The following is a 14,322-nucleotide window of genomic DNA, read 5'->3' on the forward strand; positions in this document are numbered from 1 at the left end:
GGTATAATAATAATTTTAGACCCCAAACTATGCGCATTCTATCAAATTATTCCTAATTTAATATAATTTAATAAATTATCAATATTTAAAATTTCTATCAAATTTTTTATATTCATTTTATTTAAATCATAAACTCTATATCCTAAATCCAAAAAGCTTTTGATGGTTGGGGAAGAATAATGAATCTAAATATGCATTTGATGATTGGAGAGTGGTTTGTATATGCTCAGGGTGTCCTTCCTAACAAACAAGAAATAGCTGTCAAGAGGTTCAGGCCAAGGTGCAGAGGAATTTAAAGACGAGGTCGTGATGGTAGCCAAGCTTCAACATAGAAATCTAATGAGACAAATGGGCTTTTTCTTGGAAAGAGAAGAAAAGATATGGCCAAATTGGCCCATTACGGCACCCAAGAAAATTATTTAGCCCATTAGGGCACTCAAACATTTAATTTGAGATTTACGGTAAATTAAACAGCCCCCATGGAACTCATCACGCCGGCGTGACGAGTTTCAATGATTATTTTCAGTTTGAAAAACTAGATGTTGGGTAGAGTAGTATAAATAGAGGTTTGGGTTAGATAAATTTTTCACTTGTAATCAAACATTCTACTGAGAGCAAAAACTTTTGTGTTGAAATAACCTCAAGAGAAGAAATGTTATGTCGATCGAGTTGACAACGGTAAGTTTAATTTATTTTATTTCATTTTATTTTGACAAAATTATAGTATTAATAATATTTATTTGTGTAATTGTATTAAATAATTTATTTTCAAATTGTAGCGAGAAGAACGAACCATTCGTCATCGAGGAATGACGAATGAAGAGCCACATCAGCGGATGGTGATATATCTTTCACAATCCGGATTATATGGAGCGATGTTTCTTTGTGGATTTAAGGTGATGTCGGCACTGATATCGGCGTTGATTGAGTGATTGAGGCCCAAAACGCAGACGTTTTATTTACCTTGTGGTGAAGTGACGATAACTTTGGAAGATGTCGTGTATCAACTTGGTGTTCCGATTAATGGTATGCCATTGGTGCTTCGCAACACTTGGTAAATAATGTTATTTCAAATTTATTAGGAAATGAGGCTCCAACCGATGTCATTGATGGATTGCGGGTAAGGATGACATGGTTGGAAATAGAATTTAGAGTAGATGAACAATCAACGGAGCAAGAGGTGATATATGCAGCTCGAGCATATCTTTTGACGTTTGAAGATACTAATTTTTTACCATATTATTATTATTATTATTATTATTATTATTATTATTATCATTATTATTATTATTAAATATATATTAAATACATATATAAATAATTAATTACAGGCCCAATTACAACTGGATCGGCCCAGTTACAAACAAACCAGAACCGGTCCAGACCAACCAGAAACCCTAAACATTTGGGGGTTTCAGTTAGGGTTTCATAACCCTAATCCCAGCCGCCTCAGCTTGCTGCCGTTGGATCTGGCAAGATCCAACGGTCCAGATGGCTCCAGATGGAAACCCTAGGGACACGCGGCCGCCGCTGCTACTCTCGCCGCCTCCGCCGCTGCCACGTCCCAACCGAAGGCTCCAGAAGCTCCAACGCCAGCCGTCCACGCCATGGCTACGGGGTGAGTCACCACTGGTAGTCCGGTGACTCACCGAAATCCCCTCTTCGGACCGGTCCGATGGCCACACCGGTGGTGGCTATAAAAGCCACCACCCGAACCTGAAAAAAAAAAAAAAAAAGACAGAAAACAGATCCCAGAGAGACAAAACCGAGAAAAAAATATATATATATACAAAATACTACCAACGATCTCAGCAGCAAAGAAACAGAAAAGAAGGAAAAATGAAGAAAAGAAACTTACCGAGGAAGCCCCGACCACCGGATCTCACCGGAACCTTCGAAACACCGAAGGTACTTTTGTAGATTCGCTCCGATTAGGAGCTTTTTAAAGAAAAAGAACACCGGAAACGTCCTTAGGACGTCCCGATCTATTTAATGGTGTAAAAATAAATTTTCCGGCCACCGGATGCGGTGGCCGGCGATGACAGTCACGGCGGCAGACGGTTACCGTCCGGTGACCGGCTTCCCTCCGATGAGGGAAGCTAGAGAGAAGCCAGAGCTCTCTCTGCTTGAGAGAGAAAGAAAAAGAATGAAATGAAGGTTGGCCCTTCGGGCCAGCCGTTTTGGACCTTTTATAGGCCTTTCCGAACGACGTCGTTTCGGGAAGGACTATGCGTGTAATTAGATAATAGTTAAACCCCGTCCGCCGTCCTCCTAACTTGTAAACTTTACATTTTAGTCACTAAATCGATTTTATAATATTTTTAATTCAGTCTTCGAATTTCAATTTTATTCATTTTAGTCCTTTATATTAAAATAATATATTTAGGATAAATAACAGATTTAATCCCTTAATTTTAATAAATAATATTTTAATCCCTAGTTTATATTTTTAATTTATTTTATTATAATATCCGAATTTTAGATAATTTTATTTTAATCACTAAATTATTAAATAAGAAAATATCATGATTAATCCCTGTAATTCTGATTAATTATGAATTAGGTTTGTCAATTTTAATTTCACTATATTTTAGTCATTTATTTTAAGTATTTTTTATTGCTTTTAAATATATATTTAGAATTGTATTTTTTTACTTGTTTATATATTTAAATGTTGTTATAATATATAATAATAAATATTTATTTTAAATAAATTATTTTAATATTTAGTTTTCAATATCAAAGAACGGTACAGTCTTAATACAACTGGATGTCCTATTCTGATATTTTAAAATTAAACAATATTATTTAAATTAATATTGATCAATATCAAAGAAAAGAGCTGTCTTAAGGCACCTAGAAGTTCTTTTCTGATATTTTAAATAAATAATATTTTTTATATAATTTTGAAATAATAGGATTATAAATTAAATATATTTTTGAATTTTTAAATTTTAATAAATAGAGACAATTTATAATTAAAAAGTACCAATTTTGGGCGTTGTAGGGGTGCTAATCCTTCCCTAAACGTAACCGACCACGAATCCTTTTTATTATTAAAAAGAACGAATTTTTGGTTATAAAACGCAGATCAGTTCATTTTTTTAATTGATGTTTTCTTAAAACTCTTTTAAAAAATAATTTTTAGGTATTCGACTTACCTGATCCAAAAAGTCGATGGCGACTCACAAATTATTTTCAAAATTATTTATTCACATCAATTTCCCCGCCAATTATAATATTTCGTGCCCGGACGAAAACCGGTTACGACAGCTTGGCGACTCCGCTGGGGACCGGTCAAACTTTTAAAAATCAATTATAAATTGTCTCTATTAATTAAAAATTAAAAATTTATATACTTAATTTTTAATTTTTTTTCTTTTCAAAATTTTTATATTTTCATAATATTTATATGTTTTATTTTATTTGCAATTATTTTATTTCATTATTTATTTTGTCAGAGGTTTGAACATTTCTCCTCACACACAACACTTGCATTGCATAACATAAAGCTCTATAATTGAGTTGTCCCTTTTAAGTGGGAGTGAAAGCGACGTCTTCGTGAGAATTTATTCTCCGTGTCAGACCTAGCAAGTAACTTTCGGGGTTCATATGCTCTATGTCTTCGTGAGAATTTATTCTCCGTGTCAGGCATAGAGAAATGTATCCCCTCGAATTGAACTCGACCCATTTTAGTCTGTGATGGACTAGGGTTGAGGGTTAGCAACCCAAGGGGGCACTAACAAGGACAATTCGGGTACCTTTATTCTTAGATCTGAAACCCTGCATATAAAAAACCTTAGAAATTCTTCCGATCCGAAGTCATGCCGAAATTTTGTCTAAAATAGGAGTACACACAGGAGAAATGAATTCTAACTTTCTTGTTTATTTATTTTCTTTACTAATTAAATTACATGTATATTTAAATTATTTAAAGCATGTTTAAATAAAAAATTATTTATGTAAATGTTAAATTTCTTTATTATGTAAACTAATTTATTTTCTTTTTGTGTGTTCTTTATTTTTCTGTTTGCATAGCATCATACAGGATAAAAGGCATTGATCCTTGTGTTAATTGTCTCATTGGAAAGCCTTCATCTATGGATAAAAAGTGTTCAAATCAAGTAATTCTAAACTCAGAAGTAAGACAGTGGGCTGAGGACTTACAAAGACAAGAAGGAGACAGTCTACAGGATGATTATGTATCTGAATTGGCCAGTTATGCTCCAGTTTCACTAAAAAGAAATGATATGCAAGATTTGCGAAGCATTTGGGAAAGTTGGGATTCAAACAAAAAATTGCAGTTTTATCAGACTTATGGAGACATCCCATATTTGCTCTATGTTGAAGTTGATGATGAATTACTCAGAGCCCTAATTCAATTCTGGAATCCAGGGTACAATTGCTTTACTCTCAATAAAGAGGACTTGGTCCCTACTATTGAAGAATACACAACTTTGCTACATATCGAAGGGGCTTTGGAGAATCGAATCTATTCAAAGTCAATTAAAACTCAACCCTTTCGAGTTAAATTAGCAAAGATTGCCGGGGTACGAGAGGAATGGGTAGCATCCCGTACAAAACAAAAAGGAGAAAGCGAAGGCATTGCTTGGACCCACATTAAAGAACTTATTCAGAGTCATCCAGATATTAAAGTACGATTCGATTTATTTGCTCTGGGTATGTATGGTATGGTCATCTTCCCAAAAGTATTGGGATATGTTGAAGCTGCAGTGGTAGATTTGTTTGAACAGCTATCGAAAAAGACTAATCCTGCTTCTGCAATTCTAGCAGAGACCTTCAGATCGTTAAATGCTTGTAGAAAGATAGGAGGTGGACGATTTTCAGGGTGTACCCAGTTGTTATATGTTTGGATCCGTAGTCATTTCTGGAAGACAGAAAAGGTTTCATACCGACGTTTTAATACGGATTACTCACCATTAAAAGAATTTCTGGAGCAGGAATGGCCGAAAGAAATTAAGAAAGATATGTGGATCAATGCCTTTCGAAATCTGCAAAGCAATGACGTTGTTTGGCGAGCCCCGTGGCAAATACAAAGGGAATTCTTTTACAGATGTGGTGATTACAACTGGATAATGCTGCTCGGATTATGGGGAGGAATTGGATATGCAGCACTTCTGGTTATAAGACAGTATGAAGGTCGTCAATTTGTACCTATTACTGCTGGATTACAGTCATCTGAGTTCGCATTCCATAGCAAAAATTATAAAAGAAATATCATGGAAGCCGTTACAGCTTGGAAAACAACTTTTTGTATCCGAGCTAAAGCAGCAAAAGAAATGCTAACTCCTGATTATGAAGAATGGAGATCTGTCAGGAAAAACGAAAATATTCCTCTACCAGATCAAAATGAGGATATTTCTATGGAAGATCGCATTAAGGTGATTCCATCAGAGATTGAAATTCTGAGAGCTGAGTTTGAAGCAGAAAGAGAAGGCTGGTCGAAAGAATTAGAGCAAATGAGACAAGATAAAGCTATGTTGGGGGTGGACATTGATTTTCATTCATCACAATGTGCAATGTTGAGAAAAGATAAAGAAAAAGTTGATGATGAATTCAGAGCATTACAGAAAAATTACCAGGAGTTATATAAATCTCGGAAAGCATCAGGATCCAGCCAATCAACGGTACAGAAGACCCGAGATTTGAACATTGATAAAAGACGAGTTGAAGATCTGAAAGGAAAGAATAGTCGTCTACTCAAAAGCCTTGAAAAAGGAAAACAAAAAATGGAAGATTTTGAGGTCGACAGAAGAGAGCGAATTATAAAACACAAGGCTGAACACCGTGAGATCATGAATGAAATGCAAAGAGAAAGGGATCGAGCTAAAGATTTAGAAGATATGAAGAATGACATCTTTGTTAAATTTGAAGGTGAGAAAAATATCATGTTCAAGGGATTTGAATCTGAAATGAACCAGTTAATTGCTGAACTTAAAGTCAGAGGCCAAAAGATGGAAGAATCCAATATTGAAAAAGAAAAATGGGAGTTAGAAAGAAAAAATTTCAACACCAGACTTGAGGTGGAGCAGGAAGTGGCTAGCAATTGGATGCAAAGATGCAGAAACAAGGATGTTCAATTCCAGAAGCTTAATCAAAGAACGCAAGAAACACGAACAAAACTTGAAGAAGATCTGGATCAGTCTAGAAACAAAAACTCAGAGTTTAACGCTTACATTTTGCAACTTGAAGAATCATTATTTCAAGAAAAGGTTCGTCTAGGGCCTAATGATCTCAAAGAAATTAATGAGGAAAATGCTTCACTGCGAAGACGCATTAGAGATCTTGAAAAAATTCTGCACAATTGTCAAGTCAGAATCACTGAATTAGAGCAGACTCTTGAAGAAATAAATGAACAGTGGCAAAAGTCAAATGAGTTCTATGTGGAAAGAAGTGAAGAAAGAAGCAATATGGTGTTCGAGGCCATGGTACAAATGAGTGAAGTTGCTAGATATGTTGGGGAACTAGCTGTTGAAGCCAAAATAATTGAGCATCATGTTGATCCAGTCTCTAAGTGCGGAAAGAATGTGTCATGGTTAATGAAAGAAATTATAGAGCTTAATAGGAAAGCTATGCCTTATCTGTAGTTATGAACTATTATAAAGAAACTTTTGTATGCCGATGAAAGTTGTTCTATGACAATTAACTTTTTGGGATCAATACCTCTTTTGCATACATACATTTTGCATACATTCATCATTCATTTCATAATTTTCTTTATGAATAATTTTATTATTTTATTTTATTAAGATAAAATTCATTAATTAAAATTTGGAAAAAATAATATTAAAAGATTTTTCAATCGAAGTTATTCTGGCCAAAAGAGAAATACAACATCACTACGGTACTAGACAGGCTACTAAGAGAATTATGGAGGATAAATTACAACGTATTGAGGAACAGCATAATAAAGAACAAGCAGAAATGAGAATGAAGCTGGAGAAAATTGAAGCCGATATTGCAAATTCACAAGACAGCATGATACAGAAAATAGAGGACATGTTTAAAAGGCAGGCTATCAGTGGAAAAATGCATGAAAATCCTGTATCTTTCGATCAAGAACCCATATATCCTCTAGGTTTTCCACCAGAATCAATTTATCACTCTGGTACTACACCTATACAAATCAATGCTCGTACATCTGCATTACAAGAAGCCAAACCACATGAAGATCAACAAGTGAATCCTGCATCTTCAAGCAAAAATCCACTTATATCCGATGTGAAAATAGGGGATCTTAATACTGAGCATTTGATCCTAGATTTGAATGAGCTGAATGAGAAACAAAAAGTAAATGAAGAACTGACCAGACAGATCAAGAGCTTAGAAGAACGAATGAAATCCGTGGAAATAACTGAATCATTCTATGGGTTTGATGCTAGTGAATTGAGTTTGGTTCCAGACTTAATCCTCCCTATCAAGTTCAAAGCTCCCGAATTTGATAAATATGACGGTACTACATGCCCTTCATCCCACATTACTATGTTTTGTCGAAGAATGGCAGGATATGTGAAGGACGAGAAATTGTTAATTCACTGCTTTCGGGATAGTTTGACAGGACCGGCTTTAAAATGGTATACTCAATTGACCAAAGCTAACATTAGATCCTGGAAAGATTTGGCTAAAGCATTTTTAGAGCAGTATCGCCACGTAACAGACATGGTTCCTGATAGATGGACTCTCCAAAATTTGGAGAAAAAGAATAATGAAACATTCAGACAGTATGCCCAGAGATGGCGTGACACAGCGGCCCAAGTTCAACCACCTTTGTCAGAAAAAGAGGCCACAATAATGTTTGTCCATACATTAAAGGCTCCTTATTTAAACCATCTAATGGGGAATGCAACCATAAATTTTGCAGATTTGGTTATTTCTGGAGAATTAATTGAAAATGTCTTGAAAAGTGGTAAAATTGAATCAAATGAAGGGTTTAGTTCCAAAAGACCTATGTACCGGAAAAAGGAGAATGAAGTCAACAATGCCAATTCTTACAGCAAGGATTCATCGAAAAGTGTTACAATAACCCAGCCAAGGGTTAAGAAAGAGGAAACAAACACTAATCGAGCAGATTCCAGAGGATCTCGAAAGGAAAATGAAAGGTTTTCTTTTACACCTTTACCAGTACCATATGCTGAGATCTATGATTCACTGTTAAAAGCAGATGTCATACGGCCCTATCCTTTGGTTCCCATGCAACCACCATTCCCTCCTTGGTATGATACAAAGGCACACTGTTTTTATCATGAAGGAATCACGGGTCATTCTATTGAAAACTGTTTGGCATTCAAAAGGGTGGTTCAAAATTTGATCAACACTGGGAAGTTGGAATTCAATACACCATCTGCATCAAATCATCCATTGCCAAATCATGGAGATAAAAACGTGAATGCAATTCAGGAAGAGAACAGAAAGAAAGCAAAAACTGACATTTCTGAAATTAAATCTCCGTTTGTTTGGGTATTCCAACAACTCTCTTTAGCCGGTATAATTCCACAACAATTCAGGCCAAAGCAGAATGAAGGCAAGAATTATTGTGAATATCATCAGGAGAAAGGGCATAAAATTCAACTATGTCCTGAGTTTAGGGATTTGGTGCAAAAATTGATGAACAATAGAGAAATAGAATTCTTTGAAGAAGAACCAGGGAAAAAAGAGGATGATGTTTGCTCATCAGAGGATTCTAAACCTAATCAAAGAATAAATGATCCTGTGATCATTAATGTGAAATCATCTACGGTGATTCCTGCACCAATAAAGCCGAAAGTAGTTATCACCACTCCTCTACCATTTCCATACAAAGATACCCGCAGGGTACCTTGGAATTATACTACCAATGTTTCAATGGTAGGAGGATCTGTTTCTCTAGAAAAAACAGAAGAGAAAATACAGAGTTTGGGTACAACATCTACATCTGAAGCAATAAGCGAAGTCGGTTTCTTTACAAGAAGTGGGAGATGTTACTCTCCCGAAACATCCAATGCTTCAGAACAAGTGAAAGCAAAAGGAAATGCCATGGCAATACCTCAGAAGGTATTTGAAGATGAATCCCTTCCAGAATTTAATGAGCCTGTGACAGAAAAACAAGCTCAAGAATTTTTGAAATTCCTGAAACATAGTGAGTATAGTGTGGTTGAACAACTACACAAACAACAAGCGAGAATTTCCATTCTTGATCTATTGATGAATTCAGAAGCACATAGAAATGCTTTGATGAAAATTCTCAATCAAACATTTATCCCCGAAGATATATCCCTCAATAAACTTGACAGAATTGTGGGACATATAGCCGCTGACAATTACATAACGTTCACGGATGATGAAATACCGGAAGGCAGAATGGGGTCAGTAAAAGCTTTGAACATCACAACACATTGTCATGGTCATGTTTTGCCAGGAGTATTGATTGACAATGGATCCGCTCTCAACTTGATGCCTCTAGTCACACTTCAAAGAATGCCTGTGGATCAATCACACATGAAGAGTTATTAGAATGTAGTGCGAGCATTTGATGGAACTCAAAAAGAGGTGCTTGGGAAAATGGAAATACCATTGTTAATTGGTCCAGTCGTGTATAATATTGACTTTGTGGTGATGGACATCCACCCTACATATAATTGTCTATTAGGGAGGCCATGGATTCATTCAGCAGGAGCCGTTCCTTCTTCATTACATCAGAAATTGAAATTTGTTGTTGATGGACAACTAATATGCGTAGGAGCTGAAGAAGAAATCATTGCGTCAGTAACAAGTGATGTTCCATATATCGACACCAATGATGATGCTCTTGAATGTTCTTTCCGAGCTCTTGAATTTGTCAATGCAACTTTTATTGCAGAAGGAAGCAAAATTCCATAACCCAGATTGTCTGATTGCACCAAGATGACAGTACAACAAACTTTAGGCATCGGAGCTAAAACTGGGAAAGGTCTAGGAAAGAATCTTCAAGGGATTTCAGTTCCTATCAGTATAAAGATGAAAAAAGACCGTTTTGGGCTGGGGTTTAAGCCCAATTTTCAGCAAAAGAACAAAGAGATGAAAAGAAGATGTGAAGACAAAAAGGAAAAATTGAAAGGAGGAGAAATCCTTTGGGAACACATGTCATTCCCACAGTTGAAGACCATATTCAGATCAGGGGGAACAATTAATGTAGAACAGCAGCTTGTTGAAGCCTTTAAAGAAGAAAAGTTGACAAAAGATCAAGACATAGTCGAAGAAGCTATGAATGGATTATTTATCAACATGATCATGAATGACAACAAAACTGGCAAATACTTGGATAGGATTCGACCATGTCTTCCTGGAGAAACACTCACCAATTGGACCACTGAAGATCTTCCTATAGTTTTTAATATTAATACAGAGTAATATTCAGAACTAATCTTTATGTTTAGCTCAAAAATATGAAAACTTTTTGTTATCTTGTAAAAGAAATTATGTTAAATATAAGGAATGTTCTTTAAAATTTTCATATGGCAATCATTCTTTACGTTTTCTTACATTTTTACATTTATTTATTTCATAAATTTACTATATTCTTTCGGAAATATGTCCGACTTAAATTTGCAGGTGTCACCGTGTTAATAGCATGTTTATTCCTAAATTTAATCCAGTGATAAATTTAGAGCAGCCTATATGTCTGGAAGAAATCAATGGGTGTGAGGATGAATGGGAATGTGATGTTCCTACTGAACTATTAAGATTGGTAGAAAAAGAAGACAAACAAATTCTACCCCACAAAGAAGAGGTTGAGACTGTGAATTTGGGAACATATGAAGAAATAAAAGAGGTGAAAATTGGTACTACTCTGACAATCCAGATAAAACAAAAATTGATAAATCTCCTTCAAGAGTTCAAAGATATCTTTGCCTGGTCTTATCAAGATATGCCTGGTTTAAGCACAGATATAGTGATACACAAGCTTCCAATCAATCCAGAATATAAACCGGTCCAACAAAAGCTCAGAAGAATGAGGCCAGAAATGTTGTTGCAAATCAAAGAAGAAGTGATGAAACAAATCAATGCAGGTTTCCTACAGGCATCTAAATACCCAGAATGGGTAGCCAACATTGTTCCCGTACCAAAGAAAAATGGGAAAGTTTGAATGTGTGTGGATTACAGAGATCTCAACAAAGCTAGTCCGAAAGATAGTTTTCCATTACCCCACATAGACACATTGGTGGACAATACTGCAGGGCACGCATGGTTTTCATTTATGGATGGATTTTCAGGATATAATCAGATAAAAATGAATCCTGAAGACATGGAAAAAACAACATTTGTAACCATGTGGGGCACATTCTGTTATAAAGTGATGCCATTTGGATTGAAAAATGCAGGGGCAACATATCAAAGAGCCATGGTAACTTTGTTTCATGACATGATGCACAAAGAGATTGAAGTATATGTAGATGACATGATTGCCAAGTCCAGGACTGAAGAAGAACATATTCAAAATTTGAGAAAGCTTTTCCAGAGATTGAGGAAGTATCAATTAAAGCTCAACCCCGCAAAATGCACTTTTGGGGTAACTTCCGGAAAACTTTTGGGATTTGTGGTTAGCAAAAAAGGAATCGAGATTGATCCAGATAAAGTAAAAGCAATTCAAGATCTTCCACCACCCAATACAAAAAAAGAAGTTCGAGGCTTTTTGGGAAGATTAAATTATATATCTCGGTTCATTTCTCAATTAACTGATAAATGTGATCCAGTGTTCAAATTACTTCGAAAGAACAATCCTGAAGTCTGGAATGAAGAATGTCAAGAAACTTTGGATATTATTAAGAAATATTTATCCAATGCCCCCATTTTAGTATCACCAATGCCTGATAGACCATTAATTCTCTACTTGACGGTCTTCGAAAATCGATGGGATGTGTACTAGGACAGCATGATGAATCTGGAAGAAAAGAAAAAGCTATTTATTATCTGAGCAAGAAATTTACTGATTGTGAAATTCGATATCCACCAATACAAAAATTATGTTGTGCCTTAGTATGGACTACTCGAAGACTCAGACAATATATGTTATACCATACTACTTGGTTGATATCCAAACTTGATCCTTTGAAATTCTTAATGGAATCACCAGCTTTGACAGGCAGAATGGCTAGATAGCAGATGTTATTATCTGAGTTTAATATTGTATATGTCAACCAAAAAGCGATAAAAGGAAGTGTCATAGCTGATTTTCTGGCCAGTCGTGTATCAAATGATTATCAGCCTTTGAACTTCAATTTTCCCGATGAAAATTTGTTGTGCATATCCATGAATGAAGAAGTCAGAACAAATGATGAATTATCAACTTGGAAGCTTTACTTTGACGGAGCATCTAATGCTTTGGGACGAGGAATTGGGGCAGTGTTAATTTCTCCAGAAAATGTTTATTATCCCTTTACAAGTAGACTGGAGTTCTTTTGCACCAATAACATGGCGGAATATGAAGCTTGTGTCATGGGGTTGAAAGCAGCTATAGAAAGGAAAATCAAATTTCTCAAGATATATGGAGATTCATCGTTAGTGGTGTATCAATTGCGAGGAGAATGGGAAACAAAAGATCCCAAATTGTTGGAATACCGAAATTTTACCCTCGAATTTGAGAAAGTTACCTTCAATTATCTCCCTCGAGAAGAAAATCAAATGGCAGATGCTTTGGCTACATTAGCTGCTATGTTTCAGGCAACTAAGAAAGTTGATATGATGCCAATCAAAATGCAAGTATATGAAATTCCTGCACATTGTTATAGTGTGGAAGAAGAAGTAGATGGTAAACCATGGTATTATGATATTCTGCAATATATCAAAAATCAAAGTTATCCACCAAATGCATCAGAAATTGATAAAAGAACCTTGAGAAGAATGGCTGCTGGATATTTTCTTGATGGAAAGATTATGTATAGAAGAAGCAATGATCAAATGCTATTGAGATGTTTAAATACCAGCGAAGCTCGAAGCATCATGGAAGAAGTACACAGTGGAATATGTGGAACACATGCAAATGGTCTTTCTATGGCCAGAAAAATAATGAGATATGGATACTATTGGGCTACTATGTACACAGATTGCATTGATTATGCAAGGAAATGTCATAAATGCCAAATATATGCAGACAAGATTCATGTACCCCCATCTCCTTTACATGTAATGACAGCACCCTGGCCATTTTCTATGTGGGGAATAGATGTCATTGGAGCAATCACACCGAAAGCATCGAATGGACATTGTTTCATCCTTGTGGCAATTGATTATTTTACCAAATGGGTTGAAGCTGCTTCATATACCAATATTAAGAGATCCACAGTCTGCAAGTTCATAAAGAAAGAGATAGTTTGCCGATATGGCCTACCAGAGAGGATCATTACAGACAATGCTCTGAACCTGAACAACAAAATGATGACCGAACTTTGTGCACAGTTTAAGATCAAACATGCAAACTCAGTGGCATATCGTCCAAAGATGAATGGGACAGTTGAAGCAGCAAACAAGAACATCAAGAGAATCATTACAAAGACCACTGAAACTTACAAAGATTGGCACGAAAAGTTACCTTTTGCTCTATATGCATACCGAACTACTGTTCGAACATCTACTGGGGCAACGCCTTTTTCTTTAGTCTATGGGATGGAAGCAGTCTTACCAATTGAAGTTGAGATTCCATCGCTTCGAATATTGAGAGAAATAAAATTGGATGAATCTGAATGGATCCAAGCTAGATTTGATCAATTGAACCTTATTGAGGAGAAAAGATTGAAAGCTATTTTCCATGGACAGATGTATCAAAAACGGATGATGAAGTCTCATGACAAAAAAGTACATCCAAGGGAATTCCAAGAGGGTGATCTAGTACTAAAAAAGATTTTGCCTATACATAAAGATTTCCGTGGGAAATGGATGCCTAATTGGGAAGGGCCATACGTTGTAAAAAAGGCCTTTTCCGGAGGAGCATTGATCTTAGCAGAAATGGATGAAAAAATTCTGAGAAATCCAATAAACTCAGATTCTGTCAAGAAATATTATGCTTGAAAAAAAAAGAGTAAAAAGTGGGGGTCAAGGTGAAAACCCGCAAAGGGCATCTTGTAACCAAAGGAAGGATTTGAGTTGAAAACCTGAAAAGGCGGCTCAAATGCAGGTTGATATTAGGCATCTGGCAATTGAACTCTCTTAAGATTTTGACAGTTTGGGAGAAACTTCACGTCTACAAGCATTTCAACAACGTTTGAGATCTTCCAGACAAAAGCTTACATCATTTCTCTAAATTGTGTCAACTTGATTAATTTCGAAATACTTATGCTTATAATTTGTTGA

The 14,322-nt window shown here is 35.7% G+C and overlaps 1 pseudogene; it reads left to right on the top strand.

The window, feature by feature from the left end:
• LOC120170571 overlaps positions 1 to 14,322 on the top strand; it is a 29,711-nt pseudogene that overhangs the window by 821 nt on the left and 14,568 nt on the right.

The sequence above is a fragment of the Hibiscus syriacus genome, unplaced genomic scaffold (genome assembly GCF_006381635.1).
Source record: "Hibiscus syriacus cultivar Baekdansim isolate YM2019G1 unplaced genomic scaffold, ASM638163v2 tig00111783_pilon, whole genome shotgun sequence".
NCBI classification, from domain to species: domain Eukaryota; kingdom Viridiplantae; phylum Streptophyta; class Magnoliopsida; order Malvales; family Malvaceae; genus Hibiscus; species Hibiscus syriacus.